The following is a 26,989-nucleotide window of genomic DNA, read 5'->3' as shown; positions in this document are numbered from 1 at the left end:
TGACCTATGTCCGTCGAGTATGTGAAACTTGATACCATTTGAATTGATTTGCAGAGATCCCTTTGTTTCTTTGTTCATTCGCTTTCTGGGATATAGGAAACTGGATGTCTCTTATATTTCTATGAAATGAATCAAGCTTGCAAGCTAAATAAATAACTTCTTTTTACGTGCGAATCCATCTCAACTTTTATTGAGGCCAGACTGACAGAGAAAGAAATTTGGGGATCAACAAGCGGTGTGGAGTGGTTTCAATGTCAAGCGGCGGGAAGGGAGAATCTTGCCGCCAGCAAACGGCACGCGGCTGAGAAACACGGTGGCGGGGGAGTGGAGAATCCTGGCCCATGATATGCAAATTAATCCAGGTTGGGGAATTGGAGGAGACCCTAGATTCCACATTTCACTCAATCTGTGCCAACAGTGAACCCGTTCCAATCATAGTTCAGTTCTGAGTGGTCCTGGAAGAATGTTCTTTAAAGAAGTGCCACATCTGTGTCAACACATATCCCGTTTGCACGCTGTGTCACTTCCTTTCTCCAGGTACAGATAGGCACATGGCCTATTTTACTGAAGTGATTCTCTGTTCTATCATGCCTGTGTCCAAAGATGTGCAGGTTAGGTGGATTGGCCATGATAAATTGTCCCTTAGTGTTCAAAGATGTGCAGGTTAGGTGGATTGGCCGTGACAAATTGCCCCTTAGTGTCCAAAGATGTACAGGTTAGGTGGATTGGCTGTGTTAAACTGTCCCTTAGTGTCCAAAGATGTGCAGGTTAGGTGGATTGACCATGTTAAATTGCCCCTTAGTGTCCAAAGATGTGCAGGTTAGGTGGATTGGCCATGATAAATTGTCCCTTAGTGTTCAAAGATGTGCAGGTTAGGTGGATTGGCCATGATAAATTGTCCCTTAGTGTCCAAAGATGTACAGGTAGGTGGATTGGCCATGTTAAATTGTCCCTTAGTGTCCAAGGATGTGCAGGTTAGGTGGATTGGCCATAATAAATTGTCCCTTAGTGTCCAAAGATGTGCAGATTAGGTGGATTGGCCATGCTAAATTGTCCCTTAGTGTCCAAAGATGTGCAGGTTAGGTGGATTGGCCGTGTTAAATTGTCCCTTAGTGTCCAAAGATGTACAGGTTAGGTGGATTGGCCATGATAAATTGTCCCATAGTGTCCAAAGATGTGCAGGTTAGGTGGATTGGCCATGTTAAATTGTCCCTTAGTGTCCAAAGATGTACAGGTTAGGTGGATTGGCCATGTTAAATTGTCCCTTAGTGTCCAAAGATGTACAGGTTAGGTGGATTGGCCGTGATAAATTGTCCCTTAGTGTCCAAAGATGTGCAGGTTAGGTGGATTGGCCATGATAAATTGTCCCTTAGTGTCCAAAGATGTGCAGGTTAGGGGGATTGGCCATGATAAATTGCCCCTTAGTGTCCAAAGAAGTGCAGGTTAGGTGGATTGGCCATGTTAAATTGTCCCTTAGTGTCCAAAGATGTACAGGTTAGGTGGATTGGCCATGTTAAATTGTCCCTTAGTGTCCAAAGATGTACAGGTTAGGTGGATTGGCCGTGATAAATTGTCCCTTAGTGTCCAAAGATGTGCAGGTTAGGTGGATTGGCCATGATAAATTGTCCCTTAGTGTCCAAAGATGTGCAGGTTAGGGGGATTGGCCATGATAAATTGCCCTTTAGTGTCCAAAGAAGTGCAGGTTAGGTGGATTGGCCATGTTAAATTGTCCCTGAGTGTCCAAAGATGTGCAGGTTAGGTGGATTGGCTATGAGAAATTGTCCCTTTGTGCCCAAAGATGTGCAGGTTAGGTGGATTGGCCATGTTAAATTGTCCCTTAGTGTCCAAAGATGTGCGGGTTAGGTGGATTGGCCATGATAAATTGTCCCTTAGTGTCCAAAGATGTGCAGGTTAGGTGGATTGGCCGTGCTAAATTGTCCCTTAGTGTCCAAAGATGTGCAGGTTAGGTGGATTGGCCATGTTAAATTGTCCCTTTGTGTCCAAAGATGTGCAGGTTAGGTGGATTGGCCGTGTTAAATTGTCCCTTAGTGTCCAAAGATGTGCAGGTTAGGTGGATTGGCCATGTTAAATTGTCCCTTCGTGTCCAAAGATGTACAGGTTAGGTGGATTGGCCGTGCTAAATTGTCCCTTAGTGTCCAAAGATGTGCAGGTTAGGTGGATTGGCCATGATAAATTGTCCCTTAGTGTCCAAAGATGTACAGGTTAGGTGGATTGGCCGTGTTAAATTGTCCCTTAGTGTCCAAAGATGTACAGGTTAGGTGGCTTGGCCATGCTAAATTGTCCCTTAGTGTCCAAAGATGTGCAGGTTAGGTGGGTTGGCCATGCTAAATTGTCCCTTAGTGTCCAAAGATGTGCAGGTTAGGTGGATTGGCCATGATAAATTGTCCCTTAGTGTCCAAAGATGTGCAGGTTAGGGGGATTGGCCATGATAAATTGTCCCTTAGTGTCCAAAACGTTGGGAGGGGTTATGGGGATAGGGTGGGGGCGTGCGCTGAAGTAATGTGCTCTTTCCGAGACTAAAAGAGAAATTGCTTGAAAATCTCAGCAAGTCTGGCAGCATCTGTAGGGAGAGAAAAGAGCGAACGTTTGTCAAAGCTAACAGGCAGAGAAAGTGGGGAATATTTATACACTGTGGAGGGAGAATGAAAGATGAGTCATAGCCACAGAAACCCAGGGAAACCGGGTGCTAATGGCCACAGAAACCAAGGGGACAGAGCGCTAATGGCAGACCCCAGAGAGAACAAAAGATGTGAAAGGCCAAACAGCAGAGAAACTAACATCAGAGGGTGAACTGTAGATGTGGGAGGAGGGGAAGTGGGAAGCAAAGAGGAGAAAGATTAAGGAAAGGGGGATAAGATAACGGGAAAGAGTCGGGGAAATGTATATAAAGAAAGACAAGAAAGAAAAAAATGTAAATTAAAATGAAATGGGATGAAAACAAATGAGTCGAGGTGGGGTGGAGCTGATCATCTGAAGTTGATGAATTCAATTCATAGAATTCATAGAATTTACAGTACACCAATTGACAAAGAGTCATTGGACTCGAAACGTTCGCTCTTTTCTCTCCCTACAGATGCTGCCGGACTTGCTGAGATTTTCAAGCATTTTCTCTTTTAGTCTCGGAAAGAGCACCTTACTTCAGCGCACGCCCCCACCCTATCCCCATAACCCCTCCCAACGTTTTGGACACTAAGGGACAATTTATCATGGCCAATCCACCTAACCTACAGTACACCAGTACAGCCCCCTGGTGACTGACCCCTCCACCCTGGGAAAGATTGCCTGCCCATTCACTCTATCCATGCCCCTCAATCTTGTAGACGTCTATCAGGTCGCCCCTCAACCCCCGTCTTTCTAATGAAAACAGTCCGAGTCTATTCAGCCTCTCCACATAGCTAACACCCTCCAGACCAGGCAACATCCTGGTAAACCTCCTCTGCACCCTCTCCAAAGCCTCCACATCCTTCTGGTAGTGGCAACATTCCAAGTGCGGCCTTACCAAGGTTCTATACAACTGCAGCCTGACTTGCCAGTTTTGATACTCGATGCCCCGTCCAATGAAGGCGAGCATTCCGTCTGCTTTCTTGACTACCTTGTCCACTTGTGTTGCCACTTTCAAAGATCTGTGGACCTGCACGCCCAGATCTCTCTGACTTTCTATATTCCTGAGTGTTTTGCCATTTACGGTATATTTCCCCTCTATGTTAGACCTACCAAAATGCATTACCTCACATTTGTCTGGATTAAACTCCATTTGCCATTTCTCTGCCCAAGTCTCCAACCTATCCATGTCCTGCTGCATCTTCTGAGAATCCTCAACACTGTCAGCCACTCCACCAACCTTTGTGTCGTCTGCAAACTTACTAATCAGACCGGCTACATTTTCCTCCAAATCATTTATATATACTACAAACAGCAACGGTCCCAGCACTGATCCCTGTGGAACACCACAGGTCACAGCCCTCCAATTAGAAAAGCATCCTTCCATTGCTACTCTCTGCCTTCTATGACCTAGCCAGTTCTGTATCCACCTTGCCAGCTCACCCCTGATCCCGTGTGACTTCACTTTTTGTACCAGTCTACCATGAGGCACCTTGTCAAAGGCCTTACTGAAGTCCATATAGACAACATCCACTGCCCTACCTGCATCAATCATCTTAGTGACCTCCTCGAAAAACTCTATCAAGTTAGTGAGGCATGACCTCCCCTTCACAAAACCAGAGAGAGCGCAGAAAAGGTCCGGAAAATGGTTGCAGGGATGAGGAACTTTGTGGGCAGATTGGAGAATCTGGGACTGTTTTCCTTGGAGGAGAGAAGGCGGAGAGGAGATTTGATCGAGATGTTCAAAATCATGAGGGAGTCTGGACAGAGTCGATGGGGAGAAACTGTTCCCATTGGTGGAAGGTTCTAGAACTAGAGGGACACGGATTGAAGGTGATTGGTGAAAGAAGCGATGACAACATGAGGAGAAACATTTTCACACAGCGAGTGGGTAGGATCTGGGATGTGCGCCCTGAGAGTGTGGCGGAGGCAGAGTCACAAAGCGAGTGGGTAGGGTCTGGGATGTGCAGCCTGAGAGTGTGGCGGAGGCAGAGTCACACAGCGAGTGGGTAGGGTCTGGGATGTGTGGCCTGAGAGTGTGGCGGAGGCAGAGTCACACAGCGAGTGGGTAGGATCTGGGATGTGCAGCCTGAGAGTGTGGCGGAGGCAGGGTCACACAGCGAGTGGGTAGGGTCTGGGATGTGCAGCCTGAGAATGTGGTGGAGGCAGAGTCACACAGCGAGTGGGTAGGGTCTGGGATGTGCGGCCTGAGAGTGTGGCGGAGGCAGAGTCACACAGCGAGTGGGTAGGGTCTGGGATGTGCGGCCTGAGAGTGTGGCGGAGGCAGAGTCACACAGCGAGTGGGTAGGATCTGGGATGTGCGGCCTGAGAGTGTGGCGGAGGCAGAGTCACACAGCGAGTGGGTAGGGTCTGGGATGTGCAGCCTGAGAGTGTGGGGGAGGTAGAGTCACACAGCGAGTGGGTAGGGTCTGGGATGTGCGGCCTGAGTGTGTGGCGGAGGCAGAGTCACACAGCGAGTGGGTAGGGTCTGGGATGTGCAGCCTGAGAGTGTGGCGGAGGCAGAGTCACACAGCGAGTGGGTAGGGTCTGGGATGTGCGGCCTGAGAGTGTGGCGGAGGCAGAGTCACACAGCGAGTGGGTAGGGTCTGGGATGTGCGGCCTGAGAGTGTGGCGGAGGCAGAGTCACACAGCGAGTGGGTAGGATCTGGGATGTGCGGCCTGAGAGTGTGGCGGAGGCAGAGTCACACAGCGAGTGGGTAGGGTCTGGGATGTGCAGCCTGAGAGTGTGGGGGAGGTAGAGTCACACAGCGAGTGGGTAGGGTCTGGGATGTGCGGCCTGAGTGTGTGGCGGAGGCAGAGTCACACAGCGAGTGGGTAGGGTCTGGGATGTGCGGCCTGAGAGTGTGGGGGAGGCAGAGTCACACAGCGAGTGGGTAGGGTCTGGGATGTGCAGCCTGAGAGTGTGGCGGAGGCAGAGTCACACAGCGAGTGGGTAGGATCTGGGATGTGCAGCCTGAGAGTGTGGCGGAGGCAGAGTCAATCGAGGCTTTCCAAAGGGAATTGGATCATTATCTGACCGGGAAAAGAAGTGAGAGGACTACAGGGAAAAGGTGAGGCAGTGGGGCCAGCTGGGTGGCTCTTACAGAGAGCTGGCATTGCCACAATGGGCTGAATGGCCTCCTTCTGTGCTGTAACCATTCTATGCTTCCACAAAGCAGTGACTCCCAATCTGTGTTGCAATAGCCTTGATGAACTTAATGGGGCTCAAACCAGGGGTAATCAACAATAGCAATTTGTATCGGTATAGCATGTTTAGCTTTGAAAAGCCCCAAGGTGTTTCACAGGAATGTTGTCCAACAAAGCTTGACACAAACTACAGAGATAGATGCCTACGTAGGGAGCCAGGTTTAGAAATAAAAAGGAGTGAGAGAGGCGGAATGGTGAGTTAAATCAGGGCTGCTCCATTGGCCAAGATTCTAACAAGTACCTTTGAGGGGCTGGAGGAGATTATAGAGTGTGATAGCCCCATGAGAACCAAGGCAAACATTGTTGACCACCCCTTGGGAATTATGGAGTACCGGCTTGCCAGGGAGGCAACAGAGGCCACCCAGCTGTAGCTTGTTAGACCTACATCTAAAGTTTGGCACAAGCAGGGCAGAGAGAGACTGGATTGGGAGAGAGTTACTGCTGTGGGCAGGTTATCGTATATAGTTCAATAAATCCTTGTTCAACTACCGCTGGCTTCCTCAAGTTACTAAATAGAGATACTGACTGCAATTCTCCGTCCGTTCGCAAAGAACAAAGAAAAGTACAGCACAGGAACAGGCCCTTCGGCCCTCCAAACCTGTGCCGACCATGCTGCCCGACTAAACTACAATCTTCTACACTTCCTGGGTCCGTATCCCTCTATTCCCATCCTATTCATGTATTTGTCAAGGTGCCCCTTAAATGTCACTATCGTCCCTGCTTCCACCACCTCCTCCGGCAGCGAGTTCCAGGCACCCACTACCCTCTGCGTAAAAAACTTGCCTCGTACATCTACTCTAAACCTTGCCCCTCTCACCTTAAACCTATGCCCCCTAGTAATTGTCCCCTCTACCCCGGGGAAAAGCCTCTGACTATCCACTCTGTTTATGCCCCTCATAATTTTGTAGACCTCTATCAGGTCACCCCTCAACCTCCGTCGTTCCAGTGAGAACAAACCAAGTTTATTCAACCGCTTCTCATAGCTAATGCCCTCCATACCAGGCAACATCCTGGTAAATCTCTTCTGCACCCTCTCTAAAGCCTCCACATCCTTCTGGTAGTGTGGCGACCAGAATTGAACACTATACTCCAAGTGTGGCCTAACTAAGGTTCTATACAGCTGCAACATGACTTGCCAATTCTTATACTCAATGCCCCGGCCAATGAAGGCAAGCATGCCGTATGCCTTCTTGACTACCTTGTCCACCTGTGTTGCCCCTTTCAGTGACCTGTGGACCTGTACACCTAGATCTCTCTGACTTTCAATACTCTTGAGGGTTCTACCATTCACTGTATATTCCCTACCTGCATTAGACCTTCCAAAATGCATTACCTCACATTTGTCCGGATTAAACTCCATCTGCCATCTCTCCGCCCAAGTCTCCAAACAATCTAAATCCTGCTGTATCCTCCGACAGTCCTCATCGCTATCCGCAATTCCACCAACCTTGGTGTCATCCGCAAACTTACTAATCGGACCAGTTACATTTTCCTCCAAATCATTTATATATACTACGAACAGCAAAGGTCCCAGCACTGATCCCTGCGGAACACCACTGGTCACAGCCCTCCAATTAGAAAAGCATCCTTCCATTGCTACTCTCTGCCTTCTGTGACCGAGCCAGTTCTGTATCCACCTTGCCAGCTCACCCCTGATCCCGTGTGACTTCACCTTTTGTACTAGTCTACCATGAGGGACCTTGTCAAAGGCCTTACTGAAGTCCATATAGACAACATCCACTGCCCTACCTGCATCAATCATCTTTGTCACCTCCTCAAAAAACTCGATCAAGTTAGTGAGGCATGACCTCCCCTTCACAAAACCAGAGAGAGCGCAGAAAAGGTCCGGAAAATGGTTGCAGGGATGAGGAACTTTGTGGGCAGATTGGAGAATCTGGGACTGTTTTCCTTGGAGGAGAGAAGGCGGAGAGGAGATTTGATCGAGATGTTCAAAATCATGAGGGAGTCTGGACAGAGTCGATGGGGAGAAACTGTTCCCATTGGTGGAAGGTTCTAGAACTAGAGGGACACGGATTGAAGGTGATTGGTGAAAGAAGCGATGACAACATGAGGAGAAACATTTTCACACAGCGAGTGGGTAGGATCTGGGATGTGCGGCCTGAGAGTGTGGCGGAGGCAGAGTCACACAGCGAGTGGGTAGGGTCTGGGATGTGCGGCCTGAGAGTGTGGCGGAGGCAGAGTCACACAGCGAGTGGGTAGGATCTGGGATGTGCAGCCTGAGAGTGTGGCGGAGGCAGAGTCACACAGCGAGTGGGTAGTGTCTGGGATGTGCAGCCTGAGAGTGTGGCGGAGGCAGAGTCACACAGCGAGTGGGTAGGATCTGGGATGTGCGCCCTGAGAGTGTGGCGGAGGCAGAGTCACACAGCGAGTGGGTAGGGTCTGGGATGTGCAGCCTGAGAGTGTGACGGAGGCAGAGTCACACAGCGAGTGGGTAGGGTCTGGGATGTGCAGCCTGAGAGTGTGGCAGAGGCAGAGTCACACAGCGAGTGGGTAGGGTCTGGGATGTGCGGCCTGAGAGTGTGGCGGAGGCAGAGTCACACAGCGAGTGGGTAGGGTCTGGGATGTGCGGCCTGAGAGTGTGGCGGAGGCAGAGTCACACAGCGAGTGGGGAGGGTCTGGGATGTGCGGCCTGAGAGTGTGACGGAGGCAGAGTCACACAGCGAGTGGGTAGGGTCTGGGATGTGCGGCCTGAGAGTGTGACGGAGGCAGAGTCACACAGCGAGTGGGTAGAATCTGGGATGTGCAGCCTGAGAGTGTGGGGGAGGCAGAGTCACACAGCGAGTGGGTAGGGTCTGGGATGTGCGGCCTGAGAGTGTGGGGGAGGCAGAGTCACACAGCGAGTGGGTAGGGTCTGGGATGTGCAGCCTGAGAGTGTGGCGGAGGCAGAGTCACACAGCGAGTGGGTAGGATCTGGGATGTGCAGCCTGAGAGTGTGGCGGAGGCAGAGTCAATCGAGGCTTTCCAAAGGGAATTGGATCATTATCTGACCGGGAAAAGAAGTGAGAGGACTACAGGGAAAAGGTGAGGCAGTGGGGCCAGCTGGGTGGCTCTTACAGAGAGCTGGCATTGCCACAATGGGCTGAATGGCCTCCTTCTGTGCTGTAACCATTCTATGCTTCCACAAAGCAGTGACTCCCAATCTGTGTTGCAATAGCCTTGATGAACTTAATGGGGCTCAAACCAGGGGTAATCAACAATAGCAATTTGTATCGGTATAGCATGTTTAGCTTTGAAAAGCCCCAAGGTGTTTCACAGGAATGTTGTCCAACAAAGCTTGACACAAACTACAGAGATAGATGCCTACGCAGGGAGCCAGGTTTAGAAATAAAAAGGAGTGAGAGAGGCGGAATGGTGAGTTAAATCAGGGCTGCTCCATTGGCCAAGATTCTAACAAGTACCTTTGAGGGGCTGGAGGAGATTATAGAGTGTGATAGCCCCATGAGAACCAAGGCAACCATTGTTGACCACCCCTTGGGAATTATGGAGTACCGGCTTGCCAGGGAGGCAACAGAGGCCACCCAGCTGTAGCTTGTTAGACCTACATCTAAAGTTTGGCACAAGCAGGGCAGAGAGAGACTGGATTGGGAGAGAGTTACTGCTGTGGGCAGGTTATCGTATATAGTTCAATAAATCCTTGTTCAACTACCGCTGGCTTCCTCAAGTTACTAAATAGAGATACTGACTGCAATTCTCCGTCCGTTCGCAAAGAACAAAGAAAAGTACAGCACAGGAACAGGCCCTTCGGCCCTCCAAACCTGTGCCGACCATGCTGCCCGTCTAAACTACAATCGTCTACACTTCCTGGGTCCGTATCCCTCTATTCCCATCCTATTCATGTATTTGTCAAGGTGCCCCTTAAATGTCACTATCGTCCCTGCTTCCACCACCTCCTCCGGTAGCGAGTTCCAGGCACCCACTACCCTCTGCGTAAAAAACTTGCCTCCACATCTACTCTAAACCTTGCCCCTCTCACCTTAAACCTATGCCCCCTAGTAATTGTCCCCTCTACCCCGGGGAAAAGCCTCTGACTATCCACTCTGTTTATGCCCCTCATAATTTTGTAGACCGCAATCAGGTCACCCCTCAACCTCCGTCGTTCCAGTGAGAACAAACCAAGTTTATTCAACCGCTTCTCATAGCTAATGCCCTCCATACCAGGCAACATCCTGGTAAATCTCTTCTGCACCCTCTCTAAAGCCTCCACATCCTTCTGGTAGTGTGGCGACCAGAATTGATCACTATACTCCAAGTGTGGCCTAACTAAGGTTCTATACAGCTGCAACATGACTTGCCAATTCTTATACTCAATGCCCCGGCCAATGAAGGCAAGCATGCCGTATGCCTTCTTGACTACCTTGTCCACCTGTGTTGCCCCTTTCAGTGACCTGTGGACCTGTACACCTAGATCTCTCTGACTTTCAATACTCTTGAGGGTTCTACCATTCACTGTATATTCCCTACCTGCATTAGACCTTCCAAAATGCATTACCTCACATTTGTCCGGATTAAACTCCATCTGCCATCTCTCCGCCCAAGTCTCCAAACAATCTAAATCCTGCTGTATCCTCAGACAGTCCTCATCGCTATCCGCAATTCCACCAACCTTGGTGTCATCCGCAAACTTACTAATCGGACCAGTTACATTTTCCTCCAAATCATTTATATATACTACAAAGAGCAAAGGTCCCAGCACTGATCCCTGCGGAACACCACTGGTCACAGCCCTCCAATTAGAAAAGCATCCTTCCATTGCTACTCTCTGCCTTCTGTGACCGAGCCAGTTCTGTATCCACCTTGCCAGCTCACCCCTGATCCCGTGTGACTTCACCTTTTGTACCAGTCTGCCATGAGGCACCTTGTCAAAGGCCTTACTGAAGTCCATATAGACAACATCCACTGCCCTACCTGCATCAATCATCTTTGTCACCTCCTCAAAAAACTCGATCAAGTTAGTGAGGCATGACCTCCCCTTCACAAAACCAGAGAGAGCGCAGAAAAGGTCCGGAAAATGGTTGCAGGGATGAGGAACTTTGTGGGCAGATTGGAGAATCTGGGACTGTTTTCCTTGGAGGAGAGAAGGCGGAGAGGAGATTTGATCGAGATGTTCAAAATCATGAGGGAGTCTGGACAGAGTCGATGGGGAGAAACTGTTCCCATTGGTGGAAGGTTCTAGAACTAGAGGGACACGGATTGAAGGTGATTGGTGAAAGAAGCGATGACAACATGAGGAGAAACATTTTCACACAGCGAGTGGGTAGGATCTGGGATGTGCGGCCTGAGAGTGTGGCGGAGGCAGAGTCACACAGCGAGTGGGTAGGGTCTGGGATGTGCGGCCTGAGAGTGTGGCGGAGGCAGAGTCACACAGCGAGTGGGTAGGATCTGGGATGTGCAGCCTGAGAGTGTGGCGGAGGCAGAGTCACACAGCGAGTGGGTAGTGTCTGGGATGTGCAGCCTGAGAGTGTGGCGGAGGCAGAGTCACACAGCGAGTGGGTAGGATCTGGGATGTGCGCCCTGAGAGTGTGGCGGAGGCAGAGTCACACAGCGAGTGGGTAGGGTCTGGGATGTGCAGCCTGAGAGTGTGGCGGAGGCAGAGTCACACAGCGAGTGGGTAGGGTCTGGGATGTGCAGCCTGAGAGTGTGGGGGAGGCAGTCACACAGCGAGTGGGTAGGGTCTGGGATGTGCGCCCTGAGAGTGTGGCGGAGGCAGAGTCACACAGCGAGTGGGTAGGGTCTGGGATGTGCAGCCTGAGAGTGTGGCGGAGGCAGGGTCACACAGCGAGTGGGTAGGGTCTGGGATGTGTGGCCTGAGAGTGTAGCGGAGGCAGAGTCACACAGCGAGTGGGTAGGGTCTGGGATGTGTGGCCTGAGAGTGTGGCGGAGGCAGAGTCACACAGCGAGTGGGTAGGGTCTGGGATGTGCAGCCTGAGAGTGTGGCGGAGGCAGAGTCACACAGCGAGTGGGTAGGGTCTGGGATGTGTGGCCTGAGAGTGTAGCGGAGGCAGAGTCACACAGCGAGTGGGTAGGGTCTGGGATGTGCGGCCTGAGAGTGTGGCGGAGGCAGAGTCACACAGCGAGTGGGTAGGATCTGGGATGTGCAGCCTGAGAGTGTGGGGGAGGCAGTCACACAGCGAGTGGGTAGGGTCTGGGATGTGCAGCCTGAGAGTGTGACGGAGGCAGAGTCACACAGCGAGTGGGTAGGGTCTGGGATGTGCAGCCTGAGAGTGTAGCGGAGGCAGAGTCACACAGCGAGTGGGTAGGGTCTGGGATGTGCGGCCTGAGAGTGTGGCGGAGGCAGAGTCACACAGCGAGTGGGTAGGGTCTGGGATGTGCGGCCTGAGAGTGTGGCGGAGGCAGTCACACAGCGAGTGGGTAGGGTCTGGGATGTGCGGCCTGAGAGTGTGGCGGAGGCAGAGTCACACAGCGAGTGGGTAGGGTCTGGGATGTGCGGCCTGAGGGTGTGGCGGAGGCAGAGTCACGCAGCAAGTGGGTAGGTCTGGGATGTGCGGCCTGAATGTGAGGCGGAGGCAGAGTCACACAGCGAGTGGGTAGGGTCTGGGATGTGCGGCCTGAGAGTGTGGCGGAGGCAGGGTCACACAGCGAGTGGGTAGGGTCTGGGATGTGCAGCCTGAGAGTGTGGCGGAGGCAGAGTCACACAGCGAGTGGGTAGGGTCTGGGATGTGCGGCCTGAGAGTGTGGCGGAGGCAGAGTCACACAGCGAGTGGGTAGGGTCTGGGATGTGCGGCCTGAGAGTGTGGCGGAGGCAGAGTCACACAGCGAGTGGGTAGGATCTGGGATGTGCGGCCTGAGAGTGTGGCGGAGGCAGAGTCACACAGCGAGTGGGTAGGGTCTGGGATGTGCAGCCTGAGAGTGTGGGGGAGGTAGAGTCACACAGCAAGTGGGTAGGGTCTGGGATGTGCGGCCTGAGTGTGTGGCGGAGGCAGAGTCACACAGCGAGTGGGTAGGGTCTGGGATGTGCGGCCTGAGAGTGTGGGGGAGGCAGAGTCACACAGCGAGTGGGTAGGGTCTGGGATGTGCAGCCTGAGAGTGTGGCGGAGGCAGAGTCACACAGCGAGTGGGTAGGGTCTGGGATGTGCGGCCTGAGAGTGTGGCGGAGGCAGAGTCACACAGCGAGTGGGTAGGGTCTGGGATGTGCGGCCTGAGGGTGTGGCGGAGGCAGAGTCACGCAGCAAGTGGGTAGGTCTGGGATGTGCGGCCTGAATGTGAGGCGGAGGCAGAGTCACACAGCGAGTGGGTAGGGTCTGGGATGTGCGGCCTGAGAGTGTGGCGGAGGCAGGGTCACACAGCGAGTGGGTAGGGTCTGGGATGTGCAGCCTGAGAGTGTGGCGGAGGCAGAGTCACACAGCGAGTGGGTAGGGTCTGGGATGTGCGGCCTGAGAGTGTGGCGGAGGCAGAGTCACACAGCGAGTGGGTAGGGTCTGGGATGTGCGGCCTGAGAGTGTGGCGGAGGCAGAGTCACACAGCGAGTGGGTAGGATCTGGGATGTGCGGCCTGAGAGTGTGGCGGAGGCAGAGTCACACAGCGAGTGGGTAGGGTCTGGGATGTGCAGCCTGAGAGTGTGGGGGAGGTAGAGTCACACAGCGAGTGGGTAGGGTCTGGGATGTGCGGCCTGAGTGTGTGGCGGAGGCAGAGTCACACAGCGAGTGGGTAGGGTCTGGGATGTGCGGCCTGAGAGTGTGGGGGAGGCAGAGTCACACAGCGAGTGGGTAGGGTCTGGGATGTGCAGCCTGAGAGTGTGGCGGAGGCAGAGTCACACAGCGAGTGGGTAGGATCTGGGATGTGCAGCCTGAGAGTGTGGCGGAGGCAGAGTCAATCGAGGCTTTCCAAAGGGAATTGGATCATTATCTGACCGGGAAAAGAAGTGAGAGGACTACAGGGAAAAGGTGAGGCAGTGGGGCCAGCTGGGTGGCTCTTACAGAGAGCTGGCATTGCCACAATGGGCTGAATGGCCTCCTTCTGTGCTGTAACCATTCTATGCTTCCACAAAGCAGTGACTCCCAATCTGTGTTGCAATAGCCTTGATGAACTTAATGGGGCTCAAACCAGGGGTAATCAACAATAGCAATTTGTATCGGTATAGCATGTTTAGCTTTGAAAAGCCCCAAGGTGTTTCACAGGAATGTTGTCCAACAAAGCTTGACACAAACTACAGAGATAGATGCCTACGCAGGGAGCCAGGTTTAGAAATAAAAAGGAGTGAGAGAGGCGGAATGGTGAGTTAAATCAGGGCTGCTCCATTGGCCAAGATTCTAACAAGTACCTTTGAGGGGCTGGAGGAGATTATAGAGTGTGATAGCCCCATGAGAACCAAGGCAACCATTGTTGACCACCCCTTGGGAATTATGGAGTACCGGCTTGCCAGGGAGGCAACAGAGGCCACCCAGCTGTAGCTTGTTAGACCTACATCTAAAGTTTGGCACAAGCAGGGCAGAGAGAGACTGGATTGGGAGAGAGTTACTGCTGTGGGCAGGTTATCGTATATAGTTCAATAAATCCTTGTTCAACTTCCGCTGGCTTCCTCAAGTTACTAAATAGAGATACTGACTGCAATTCTCCGTCCGTTCGCAAAGAACAAAGAAATGTACAGCACAGGAACAGGCCCTTCGGCCCTCCAAACCTGTGCCGACCATGCTGCCCGTCTAAACTACAATCGTCTACACTTCCTGGGTCCGTATCCCTCTATTCCCATCCTATTCATGTATTTGTCAAGGTGCCCCTTAAATGTCACTATCGTCCCTGCTTCCACCACCTCCTCCGGCAGCGAGTTCCAGGCACCCACTACCCTCTGCGTAAAAAACTTGCCTCCACATCTACTCTAAACCTTGCCCCTCTCACCTTAAACCTATGCCCCCTAGTAATTGTCCCCTCTACCCCGGGGAAAAGCCTCTGACTATCCACTCTGTTTATGCCCCTCATAATTTTGTATACCTCTATCAGGTCTCCCCTCAACCTCCGTCGTTCCAGTGAGAACAAACCAAGTTTATTCAACCGCTTCTCATAGCTAATGCCCTCCATACCAGGCAACATCCTGGTAAATCTCTTCTGCACCCTCTCTAAAGCCTCCACATCCTTCTGGTAGTGTGGCAACCAGAATTGAACACTATACTCCAAGTGTGGCCTAACTAAGGTTCTATACAGCTGCAACATGACTTGCCAATTCTTATACTCAATGCCCCGGCCAATGAAGGCAAGCATGCCGTATGCCTTCTTGACTACCTTGTCCACCTGTGTTGCCCCTTTCAGTGACCTGTGGACCTGTACACCTAGATCTCTCTGACTTTCAATACTCTTGAGGGTTCTACCATTCACTGTATATTCCCTACCTGCATTAGACCTTCCAAAATGCATTACCTCACATTTGTCCGGATTAAACTCCATCTGCCATCTCTCCGCCCAAGTCTCCAAACAATCTAAATCCTGCTGTATCCTCCGACAGTCCTCATCGCTATCCGCAATTCCACCAACCTTGGTGTCATCCGCAAACTTACTAATCGGACCAGTTACATTTTCCTCCAAATCATTTATATATACTACGAACAGCAAAGGTCCCAGCACTGATCCCTGTGGAACACCACTGGTCACAGCCCTCCAATTAGAAAAGCATCCTTCCATTGCTACTCTCTGCCTTCTGTGACCGAGCCAGTTCTGTATCCACCTTGCCAGCTCACCCCTGATCCCGTGTGACTTCACCTTTTGTACTAGTCTACCATGAGGGACCTTGTCAAAGGCCTTACTGAAGTCCATATAGACAACATCCACTGCCCTACCTGCATCAATCATCTTTGTCACCTCCTCAAAAAACTCTATCAAGTTAGTGAGGCATGACCTCCCCTTCACAAAACCAGAGAGAGCGCAGAAAAGGTCCGGAAAATGGTTGCAGGGATGAGGAACTTTGTGGGCAGATTGGAGAATCTGGGACTGTTTTCCTTGGAGGAGAGAAGGCGGAGAGGAGATTTGATCGAGATGTTCAAAATCATGAGGGAGTCTGGACAGAGTCGATGGGGAGAAACTGTTCCCATTGGTGGAAGGTTCTAGAACTAGAGGGACACGGATTGAAGGCGATTGGTGAAAGAAGCGATGACAACATGAGGAGAAACATTTTCACACAGCGAGTGGGTAGGATCTGGGATGTGCGGCCTGAGAGTGTGGCGGAGGCAGAGTCACACAGCGAGTGGGTAGGGTCTGGGATGTGCGGCCTGAGAGTGTGGCGGAGGCAGAGTCACACAGCGAGTGGGTAGGATCTGGGATGTGCAGCCTGAGAGTGTGGCGGAGGCAGAGTCACACAGCGAGTGGGTAGTGTCTGGGATGTGCAGCCTGAGAGTGTGGCGGAGGCAGAGTCACACAGCGAGTGGGTAGGATCTGGGATGTGCGCCCTGAGAGTGTGGCGGAGGCAGAGTCACACAGCGAGTGGGTAGGGTCTGGGATGTGCAGCCTGAGAGTGTGACGGAGGCAGAGTCACACAGCGAGTGGGTAGGGTCTGGGATGTGCAGCCTGAGAGTGTGGCAGAGGCAGAGTCACACAGCGAGTGGGTAGGGTCTGGGATGTGCGGCCTGAGAGTGTGGCGGAGGCAGAGTCACACAGCGAGTGGGTAGGGTCTGGGATGTGCGGCCTGAGAGTGTGGCGGAGGCAGAGTCACACAGCGAGTGGGGAGGGTCTGGGATGTGCGGCCTGAGAGTGTGACGGAGGCAGAGTCACACAGCGAGTGGGTAGGGTCTGGGATGTGCGGCCTGAGAGTGTGACGGAGGCAGAGTCACACAGCGAGTGGGTAGAATCTGGGATGTGCAGCCTGAGAGTGTGGGGGAGGCAGAGTCACACAGCGAGTGGGTAGGGTCTGGGATGTGCGGCCTGAGAGTGTGGGGGAGGCAGAGTCACACAGCGAGTGGGTAGGGTCTGGGATGTGCGCCCTGAGAGTGTGGCGGAGGCAGAGTCACACAGCGAGTGGGTAGGGTCTGGGATGTGCAGCCTGAGAGTGTGACGGAGGCAGAGTCACACAGCGAGTGGGTAGGGTCTGGGATGTGCAGCCTGAGAGTGTGGCAGAGGCAGAGTCACACAGCGAGTGGGTAGGGTCTGGGATGTGCGGCCTGAGAGTGTGGCGGAGGCAGAGTCACACAGCGAGTGGGTAGGGTCTGGGATGTGCGGCCTGAGAGTGTGGCGGAGGCAGAGTCACACAGCGAGTGGGGAGGGTCTGGGATGTGCGGCCTGAGAGTGTGACGGAGGCAGAGTCACACAGCGAGTGGGTAGGGTCTGGGATGTGCGGCCTGAGAGTGTGACGGAGGCAGAGTCACACAGCGAGTGGGTAGAATCTGGGATGTGCAGCCTGAGAGTGTGGGGGAGGCAGAGTCACACAGCGAGTGGGTAGGGTCTGGGATGTGCGGCCTGAGAGTGTGGGGGAGGCAGAGTCACACAGCGAGTGGGTAGGGTCTGGGATGTGCAGCCTGAGAGTGTGGCGGAGGCAGAGTCACACAGCGAGTGGGTAGGATCTGGGATGTGCAGCCTGAGAGTGTGGCGGAGGCAGAGTCAATCGAGGCTTTCCAAAGGGAATTGGATCATTATCTGACCGGGAAAAGAAGTGAGAGGACTACAGGGAAAAGGTGAGGCAGTGGGGCCAGCTGGGTGGCTCTTACAGAGAGCTGGCATTGCCACAATGGGCTGAATGGCCTCCTTCTGTGCTGTAACCATTCTATGCTTCCACAAAGCAGTGACTCCCAATCTGTGTTGCAATAGCCTTGATGAACTTAATGGGGCTCAAACCAGGGGTAATCAACAATAGCAATTTGTATCGGTATAGCATGTTTAGCTTTGAAAAGCCCCAAGGTGTTTCACAGGAATGTTGTCCAACAAAGCTTGACACAAACTACAGAGATAGATGCCTACGCAGGGAGCCAGGTTTAGAAATAAAAAGGAGTGAGAGAGGCGGAATGGTGAGTTAAATCAGGGCTGCTCCATTGGCCAAGATTCTAACAAGTACCTTTGAGGGGCTGGAGGAGATTATAGAGTGTGATAGCCCCATGAGAACCAAGGCAACCATTGTTGACCACCCCTTGGGAATTATTGAGTACCGGCTTGCCAGGGAGGCAACAGAGGCCACCCAGCTGTAGCTTGTTAGACCTACATCTAAAGTTTGGCACAAGCAGGGCAGAGAGAGACTGGATTGGGAGAGAGTTACTGCTGTGGGCAGGTTATCGTATATAGTTCAATAAATCCTTGTTCAACTACCGCTGGCTTCCTCAAGTTACTAAATAGAGATACTGACTGCAATTCTCCGTCCGTTCGCAAAGAACAAAGAAAAGTACAGCACAGGAACAGGCCCTTCGGCCCTCCAAACCTGTGCCGACCATGCTGCCCGTCTAAACTACAATCTTCTACACTTCCTGGGTCCGTATCCCTCTATTCCCATCCTATTCATGTATTTGTCAAGATGCCCCTTAAATGTCACTATCGTCCCTGCTTCCACCACCTCCTCCGGTAGCGAGTTCCAGGCACCCACTACCCTCTGCGTAAAAAACTTGCCTCCACATCTACTCTAAACCTTGCCCCTCTCACCTTAAACCTATGCCCCCTAGTAATTGTCCCCTCTACCCCGGGGAAAAGCCTCTGACTATCCACTCTGTCTATGCCCCTCATAATTTTGTATACCTCTATCAGGTCACCCCTCAACCTCCGTCGTTCCAGTGAGAACAAACCAAGTTTATTCAACCGCTTCTCATAGCTAATGCCCTCCATACCAGGCAACATCCTGGTAAATCTCTTCTGCACCCTCTCTAAAGCCTCCACATCCTTCTGGTAGTGTGGCAACCAGAATTGAACACTATACTCCAAGTGTGGCCTAACTAAGGTTCCATACAGCTGCAACATGACTTGTCAATTCTTATACTCAATGCCCCGGCCAATGAAGGCAAGCATGCCGTATGCCTTCTTGACTACCTTGTCCACCTGTGTTGCCCCTTTCAGTGACCTGTGGACCTGTACACCTAGATCTCTCTGACTTTCAATACTCTTGAGGGTTCTACCATTCACTGTATATTCCCTACCTGCATTAGACCTTCCAAAATGCATTACCTCACATTTGTCGGGATTAAACTCCATCTGCCATCTCTCCGCCCAAGTCTCCAAACAATCTAAATCCTGCTGTATCCTCAGACAGTCCTCATCGCTGTCCGCAATTCCACCAACCTTGGTGTCATCCGCAAACTTACTAATCAGACCAGTTACATTTTCCTCCAAATCATTTATATATACTACAAACAGCAAAGGTCCCAACACTGATCCCTGCGGAACACCACTGGTCACAGCCCTCCAATTAGAAAAGCATCCTTCCATTGCTACTCTCTGCCTTCTGTGACCGAGCCAGTTCTGTATCCACCTTGCCAGCTCACCCCTGATCCCGTGTGACTTCACTTTTTGTACCAGTCTGCCATGAGGCACCTTGTCAAAGGCCTTACTGAAGTCCATATAGACAACATCCACTGCCCTACCTGCATCAATCATCTTTGTCACCTCCTCAAAAAACTCGATCAAGTTAGTGAGGCATGACCTCCCCTTCACAAAACCAGAGAGAGCGCAGAAAAGGTCCGGAAAATGGTTGCAGGGATGAGGAACTTTGTGGGCAGATTGGAGAATCTGGGACTGTTTTCCTTGGAGGAGAGAAGGCGGAGAGGAGATTTGATCGAGATGTTCAAAATCATGAGGGAGTCTGGACAGAGTCGATGGGGAGAAACTGTTCCCATTGGTGGAAGGTTCTAGAACTAGAGGGACACGGATTGAAGGTGATTGGTGAAAGAAGCGATGACAACATGAGGAGAAACATTTTCACACAGCGAGTGGGTAGGATCTGGGATGTGCAGCCTGAGAGTGTGGCGGAGGCAGAGTCACACAGCGAGTGGGTAGGATCTGGGATGTGCGCCCTGAGAGTGTGGCGGAGGCAGAGTCACACAGCGAGTGGGTAGGATCTGGGATGTGCGGCCTGAGTGTGTGGCGGAGGCAGAGTCACACAGCGAGTGGGTAGGGTCTGGGATGTGCGGCCTGAGAGTGTGGCGGAGGCAGAGTCACACAGCGAGTGGGTAGCGTCTGGGATGTGCGGCCTGAATGTGAGGCGGAGGCAGAGTCACACAGCGAGTGGGTAGGGTCTGGGATGTGCAGCCTGAGAGTGTGGCGGAGGCAGAGTCACACAGCGAGTGGGTAGGGTCTGGGATGTGCAGCCTGAGTGTGGGGGAGGCAGAGTCACACAGCGAGTGGATAGGGTCTGGGATGTGCAGCCTGAGAGTGTGGCGGAGGCAGAGTCACACAGCGAGTGGGTAGCGTCTGGGATGTGCGGCCTGAGAGTGTGGGGGAGGCAGAGTCACACAGCGAGTGGGTAGGATCCGGGATGTGCGGCCTGAGAGTGTGGCGGAGGCAGAGTCACACAGCGAGTGGGTAGGGTCTGGGATGTGCGGCCTGAGTGTGTGGCGTAGGCAGAGTCACACAGCGAGTGGGTAGGGTCTGGGATGTGCGGCCTGAGAGTGTGGCGTAGGCAGAGTCACACAGCGAGTGGGTAGGGTCTGGGATGTGCGGCCTGAGAGTGTGGCGGAGGCAGAGTCACACAGCGAGTGGGTAGGGTCTGGGATGTGCAGCCTGAGAGTGTGGCGGAGGCAGAGTCACACAGCGAGTGGGTAGGGTCTGGGATGTGCAGCCTGAGAGTGTGGGGGAGGCAGAGTCACACAGCGAGTGGGTAGGGTCTGGGATGTGCGGCCTGAGAGTGTGGCGGAGGCAGAGTCACACAGCGAGTGGGTAGGGTCTGGGATGTGCAGCCTGAGAGTGTGGCGGAGGCAGAGTCACACAGCGAGTGGGTAGGGTCTGGGATGTGAGGCCTGAGAGTGTGGGGGAGGCAGAGTCACACAGCGAGTGGGGAGGGTCTGGGATGTGCAGCCTGAGAGTGTGGCGGAGGCAGAGTCACACAGCGAGTGGGTAGGGTCTGGGATGTGCAGCCTGACAGTGTGGCGGAGGCAGAGTCACACAGCGAGTGGGTAGGATCTGGGATGTGCAGCCTGAGAGTGTGGCGGAGGCAGAGTCAATCGAGGCTTTCCAAAGGGAATTGGATCATTATCTGACCGGGAAAAGAAGTGAGAGGACTACAGGGAAAAGGTGAGGCAGTGGGGCCAGCTGGGTGGCTCTTACAGAGAGCTGGCATTGCCACAATGGGCTGAATGGCCTCCTTCTGTGCTGTAACCATTCTATGCTTCCACAAAGCAGTGACTCCCAATCTGTGTTGCAATAGCCTTGATGAACTTAATGGGGCTCAAACCAGGGGTAATCAACAATAGCAATTTGTATCGGTATAGCATGTTTAGCTTTGAAAAGCCCCAAGGTGTTTCACAGGAATGTTGTCCAACAAAGCTTGACACAAACTACAGAGATAGATGCCTACGCAGGGAGCCAGGTTTAGAAATAAAAAGGAGTGAGAGAGGCGGAATGGTGAGTTAAATCAGGGCTGCTCCATTGGCCAAGATTCTAACAAGTACCTTTGAGGGGCTGGAGGAGATTATAGAGTGTGATAGCCCCATGAGAACCAAGGCAACCATTGTTGACCACCCCTTGGGAATTATGGAGTACCGGCTTGCCAGGGAGGCAACAGAGGCCACCCAGCTGTAGCTTGTTCGACCTACATCTAAAGTTTGGCACAAGCAGGGCAGAGAGAGACTGGATTGGGAGAGAGTTACTGCTGTGGGCAGGTTGTCGTATATAGTTCAATAAATCCTTGTTCAACTACCGCTGGCTTCCTCAAGTTACTAAATAGAGATACTGACTGCAATTCTCCGTCCGTTCGCAAAGAACAAAGAAAAGTACAGCACACGAACAGGCCCTTCGGCCCTCCAAACCTGTGCCGACCATGCTGCCCGTCTAAACTACAATCTTCTACACTTCCTGGGTCCGTATCCTTCTATTCCCATCCTATTCATGTATTTGTCAAGGTGCCCCTTAAATGTCCCTATCGTCCCTGCTTCCACCACCTCCTCCGGTAGCGAGTTCCAGGCACCCACTACCCTCTGCGTAAAAAACTTGCCTCCACATCTACTCTAAACCTTGCCCCTCTCACCTTAAACCTATGCCCCCTAGTAATTGTCCCCTCTACCCCGGGGAAAAGCCTCTGACTATCCACTCTGTTTATGCCCCTCATAATTTTGTAGACCTCAATCAGGTCACCCCTCAACCTCCGTCGTTCCAGTGAGAACAAACCAAGTTTATTCAACCGCTTCTCATAGCTAATGCCCTCCATACCAGGCAACATCCTGGTAAATCTCTTCTGCACCCTCTCTAAAGCCTCCACATCCTTCTGGTAGTGTGGCGACCAGAATTGAACACTATACTCCAAGTGTGGCCTAACTAAGGTTCTATACAGCTGCAACATGACTTGCCAATTCTTATACTCAATGCCCCGGCCAATGAAGGCCAGCATGCCGTATGCCTTCTTGACTACCTTGTCCACCTGTGTTGCCCCTTTCAGTGACCTGTGGACCTGTACACCTAGATCTCTCTGACTTTCAATACTCTTGAGGGTTCTACCATTCACTGTATATTCCCTACCTGCATTAGACCTTCCAAAATGCATTACCTCACATTTGTCCGGATTAAACTCCATCTGCCATCTCTCCGCCCAAGTCTCCAAACAATCTAAATCCTGCTGTATCCTCCGACAGTCCTCATCGCTATCCGCAATTCCACCAACCTTGGTGTCGTCTGCAAACTTACTAATCAGACCAGTTACATTTTCCTCCAAATCATTTATATATACTACAAAGAGCAAAGGTCCCAGCACTGATCCCTGTGGAACACCACTGGTCACAGCCCTCCAATTAGAAAAGCATCCTTCCATTGCTACTCTCTGCCTTCTATGACCTAGCCAGTTCTGTATCCACCTTGCCAGCTCACCCCTGATCCCGTGTGACTTCACCTTTTGTACTAGTCTACCATGAGGGACCTTGTCAAAGGCCTTACTGAAGTCCATATAGACAACATCCACTGCCCTACCTGCATCAATCAGTTTGTCACTTCTGCGACAATATTGTAAGAATAATGAAGGGTTAACAATTTACTGTAACTACATCCAACCACTAGATGCCGATCAAGTGCATACACGTGGATCAAGGGATACTCTTGATTCGGGGAGTAGGTTGTTTGGGGAGATAGTGAATCGTCGTGTTATCGGGAGCTCTGGAGTTAGAATCATAGTTTTAGTAAATCATTGATCTTTTATATCTTAGCAAGCAAGTTGAATCTTTTTAGTTGTAGTGTAAATAAATTAGCTTTGTTCAAAACATCGCTTGATGTTCTTTGTAAATTACTCGAAGCCATCTTCACTCAGAAATCAAAGGACATCACAACTTACTCGGAAAACTCGAGGAGTGAGACACGCCCTCCCCTCCACAATACCGTGCTGTCTGTAGCTAATACGTCCGTTTGCTTCCAAATGGGAGTAGATCCTGTCTCGAAGAATTCTCTCCAGTAATTTCCCTACCACTGACGTAAGGCTCACCGGCCTGCAGTTTCCTGGATTGTCACACCAAGAGGACACGATAACTAGTGAAGACATGTTCATGCCTCCAGAGCGTTTGCCTGGAGTAAAAACAGAAAGGATAAGAGCGATTGGATGAATTTACCTCCCTGAGGTTTATGTCACCGGGGAAATTGAGTGTTGGTATTTTTGTTTTGTCTGGTGGGGAGGTTTTTTTTCCTGTCAATGTTACTCCCATTCCCTTTCTGGAACAGGCCTTGGTTGGGAGGCCCTATCCAGTTGGTCAGAGTATTTTTCTCATGACTAGTCTAGCAGTAATAGAAATGAGGGCGGGGGGGGGGGGGGGGGGCGGGGGGGGGGGGATGCTGCCTGGATACAAAGTTGTGTGACAGGAAAAGAGGGACATTTGCTGCAAGTTAGGAGACCTGATGAGTGTTCATGAGGCTTCCTGTCTCTACTAACCCTTTCAGGCTGTGAGTTCTAGATTCCCACCATGAGTCAAAGATTGTCCCTTTAAATCCCTTCTACATTTCCTCCCTCTCACCCCCTCACCCTCCCAACCAAAGACCATAAGACCATAAGACATAGGAGCAGAATTAGGCCACTCGGCCCATCGAGTCTGCTCCGCCATTCAATCATGGCTGATATTTTCTCATCCCCATTCTCCTGCCTTCTCCCCATAACCCCTGATCCCCTTATTAATCAGGAACCTATCTATCTCTGTCTTAAAGACACTCAGTGATTTGGCCTCCACAGCCTTCTGCGGCAAAGAGTTCCACAGATTCACCACCCTCTGGCTGAATAAATTCCTCCTCATCTCTGTTTTAAAGGATCGTCCCTTCAGTCTGAGATGGTGTCCTCTGGTTCTAGTTTTTCCTACAAGTGGAAACATCCTCTCGACGTCCACTCTATCCAGGCCTCGCAGTATCCTGTAAGTTTCAATAAGATCTCCCCACATCCTTCTCAACTCCGAGTACAGACCCAGAGTCCTCAAACGTTCCTCATACGACAAGCTCTTCATTCCAGGGATCATTCTTGTGAACCTCCTCTGGACCCTTTCCAAGGCCAGCACATCCTTCCTTAGATCCGGGGCCCAAAACTGCTCACAATACTCCAAATGGGGTCTGACCAGAGCCTTATACAGCCTCAGAAGTACATCCCTGGTCTTGTATTCTAGCCCTCTCGACATGAATGCTAACATTGCATTTGCCTTCTTAACTGCTGACTGAACCTGCACATTAACCTTAAGAGAATCGTGAACAAGGACTCCCAATAACTCCTTCCTATCCACTCCATCCAGACCCCTCATAATTATACACACACCAGCGAGGCGTTCCCCAAGCCTCCTCGGTCCCAAAGGGAACAGCCTCTCCAATCTCTCCTCATCAGTCATATTCTCCGAAACAGGCAACATCCTCAGAAATTGAATGAGCAGTTATTATTTGTTTTCAGAATGAACGATGGTTATATGGTGAGGCTCCCAGGGCTTGGCTGTCCGATCGCTGCTTTTCGTGATCTATATTGATGACCCTGTCATCGATGTGCAGGGCACATTTTCAAAATTTGCAGACAGCACAAAAGTATTGTAAAGAGTGAGGAAGAGGGTGGTAGACTTCAAGAGGACAGAGACGTGGTGGGTGGATGGGCGGGTGTATAGCAGATGAAAAATAATGCAGAGTGAAGTGAATGAGGAGAGGCAATAGAAAATGACAGGTACTTTGATAAGGATGCGGGATCCAAACAGAGTGAAAATAACTCTTACCAACTTTTACAGATGCACCACAGAAAGCATCCTATCGGGCTGCATCACAGCCTGGTATGGCAACTGCTCGGCCCAGGACCGCAAGAAACTTCAGAGAGTCGTGAACACCGCCCAGTCCATCACACGAACCCGCCTCCCATCCATTGACTCCATCTACACCTCCCGCTGCCTGGGGAAAGCGGGCATCATAATCAAAGATCCCTCTCACCCGGCTTACTCACTCTTCCAACTTCTTCCATCGGGCAGGAGATACAGAAGTCTGAGAACTGTATGAGAACTTTTGATAAGTATGTACCGGTCAGACAGGGAGGAAGGCGTCGAGCGAGGGAACCGTGGTTTACCAAAGAAGTGGAATCTCTTGTTAAGAGGAAGAAGGAGGCCTATGTGAAGATGAGGTGTGAAGTTTCAGTTGGGGCGATGGATAGTTACAAGGTAGCGAGGAAGGATCTAAAGAGAGAGCTAAGACGAGCAAGGAGGGGACATGAGAAGTATTTGGTAGGAAGGATCAAGGAAAACCCAAAAGCTTTCTATAGGTATGTCAGGAATAAGCGAATGACTAGGGACAGAGTCGGACCAGTCAAGGACAGGGATGGGAAGTTGTGTGTGGAGTCTGAAGAGATAGGCGAGATACTAAATGAATATTTTTCGTCAGTATTCACTCAGGAAAAAGATAATGTTGTGGAGGAGAATGCTGAGCTCCAGGTAAATAGAATAGATGGCATTGAGGTAAGTAGGGAAGAGGTGTTGGCAATTCTGGACAGGCTGAAAATAGATAAGTCCCCGGGACCTGATGGGATTTATCCTAGGATTCTCTGGGAGGCCAGGGAAGAGATTGCTGGACCATTGGCTTTGATTTTTATGTCATCATTGGATACAGGAATAGTGCCAGAGGACTGGAGGATAGCAAATGTGGTCCCTTTGTTCAAAAAGGGGAGCAGAGACAACCCCGGCAACTATAGACCGGTGAGCCTCACGTCTGTAGTGGGTAAAGTCTTGCAGGGGATTATAAGAGACAAGATTTATAATCATCTAGATAGGAATAATATGATCAGGGATAGTCAGCATGGCTTTGTGAAGGGTAGGTCATGCCTCACAAACCTTATCGAGTTCTTTGAGAAGGTGACTGAACAGGTAGACGAGGGTAGAGCAGTTGATGTGGTGTATATGGATTTCAGCAAAGCGTTTGATAAGGTTCCCCACGGTAGGCTATTGCAGAAAATACGGAGGCTGGGGATTGAGGGTGATTTAGAGATGTGGATCAGAAATTGGCTAGCTGAAAGAAGACAGAGGGTGGTGGTTGATGGGAAATGTTCAGAATGGAGTTCTGTCACAAGTGGAGTACCACAAGGATCTGTTCTGGGGCCGTTGCTGTTTGTCATTTTTATCAATGACCTAGAGGAAGGCGCAGAAGGGTGGGTGAGTAAATTTGCAGACGATACTAAAGTCGGTGGTGTTGTCGATAGTGTGGAAGGAAGTAGCAGGTTACAGAGGGATATAGATAAGCTGCAGTGCTGGGCTGAGAGGTGGCAAATGGAGTTTAATGTAGAGAAGTGTGAGGTGATTCACTTTGGAAGGAATAACAGGAATGCGGAATATTTGGCTAATGGTAAAGTTCTTGGAAGTGTGGATGAGCAGAGGGATCTCGGTGTCCATGTACATAGATCCCTGAAAGTTGCCACCCAGGTTGATAGGGTTGTGAAGAAGGCCTATGGAGTGTTGGCCTTTATTGGTAGAGGGATTGAGTTCCGGAGTCAGGAGGTCATGTTGCAGCTGTACAGAACTCTGGTACGGCCGCATTTGGAGTATTGCGTACAGTTCTGGTCACCGCATTATAGGAAGGACGTGGAGGCTTTGGAACGGGTGCAGAGGAG

The 26,989-nt window shown here is 51.4% G+C and overlaps 1 protein-coding gene across 2 annotated transcripts in view; it reads right to left on the bottom strand.

The window, feature by feature from the left end:
• Window positions 1–26,989, bottom strand: part of LOC140405353 (beta-1,4 N-acetylgalactosaminyltransferase 1-like) — a 192,161-nt gene that overhangs the window by 149,356 nt on the left and 15,816 nt on the right. The window contains exon 2 of one of the 2 annotated variants that reach the window (XM_072493660.1): window positions 23,231–23,457. The exons of the other annotated variant lie outside the window; for it this stretch is intronic. The gene's annotated coding sequence lies outside the window, so the exon portion shown is untranslated. The remainder of the gene's footprint in view (window positions 1–23,230; window positions 23,458–26,989) is intronic. 2 annotated transcript variants of the gene reach the window in all.

This window comes from Scyliorhinus torazame, chromosome X, assembly GCF_047496885.1.
Source record: "Scyliorhinus torazame isolate Kashiwa2021f chromosome X, sScyTor2.1, whole genome shotgun sequence".
Classification (NCBI taxonomy): Eukaryota; Metazoa; Chordata; class Chondrichthyes; order Carcharhiniformes; family Scyliorhinidae; genus Scyliorhinus; species Scyliorhinus torazame.
This window is presented reverse-complemented; position numbering and strand designations above follow the sequence as displayed.